Here is a 1,238-nt window from a genome sequence, read left to right on the forward strand (position 1 = left end):
TATACTAGGAGCCTTCTATTAAAATTTCAAGCTTTTTTATCCAACAAATAAAATTTTATTGATATTTTTAGAAAAAAAACTAAAAAAAAATGGAAAATGAAAATGTCCGTAAAAAGCTCAAAATAAATCAAAATATTTTCAAAATTTTACCGTGTATAGAAAATGCAAATATAAACAACCTGTGAAAATTTCATATATCTACGGTCATTTGTTTTAGAGTTACACCAAAAACCAAAATCGATTTTGTTAAAAATCGATTTTGCGTAAAAATTCCCGTTTTTCCTTAATTTTTCTTTTGTTTTTCACGTCGCTTTTGAAAACTACTGGGAAATTTTTACTTTTGACCCCCCCAAAGTACCAACTAGATTCACTTTCCAATCATAAAAGTTACTGTTGAAGAAAATCGAAGCAGTTTTACTGTCCTAAAAGGTGATGACAGACACAAAAATAAAATAAAAAAAAAAACACACATCATTGTAAAATCAATACATTCATCGTTCCACTCAGAATCTAATATTAAAAATCCTTAGTCACAGTATTTTTTTAATTAGCGTTTAAAGTTCAAAAATTGACAAAATATGGAAAAATCACGAAAATTACCTAATTATGTTGGTAATTCACGAAATTGCGTGATCATTAGTTTATTCTGTGACTTATTTAAGTTATAAACAATCAGTGCATTCACTACTACAGTTCCTAATAAAACACATTTTATTACTTTGAAATTAGTATTATTATTTCAAACTACATCATCGTTTGGATTCTGAAAGGGCAGCACGTAACACTGGCGCAGTCGGACTGGATTTCATTCAAAGGAGGCAACCATCAAAGGCTACAGTCAACAAGGAGGAATTGATCACTCTTCTAAGGCGACAACTCCGAGGAAGAACCAACAACAAAACAAAAACTACGCTGCAGTACCATCAAAAACCATACATCATGTCATCAGCATCGAGGAACACCGCTTATTGTAAGTGGATAATTATTTTTGAATTTGTTACATAGACGTATGCAACATAATTAAAACATAAGTAGCTAATATTAAGTAGTCGAGTATAAGTATAATGGTGTAAAACGTATATTGAATTATTATTGAAAATATTATTATTGATGGGCATATTATTGAAGTTATTATTGAGGTTATTATATTGAAGTTATTTTATTGAAGATTATTATTGATGTTATTGAAGTTATTGATTATTATTGAAGTTTTTATTAAAGGGCGTATTATTGAATTG

The sequence above is a fragment of the Acyrthosiphon pisum genome, chromosome A2, assembly GCF_005508785.2.
Source record: "Acyrthosiphon pisum isolate AL4f chromosome A2, pea_aphid_22Mar2018_4r6ur, whole genome shotgun sequence".
NCBI classification, from domain to species: domain Eukaryota; kingdom Metazoa; phylum Arthropoda; class Insecta; order Hemiptera; family Aphididae; genus Acyrthosiphon; species Acyrthosiphon pisum.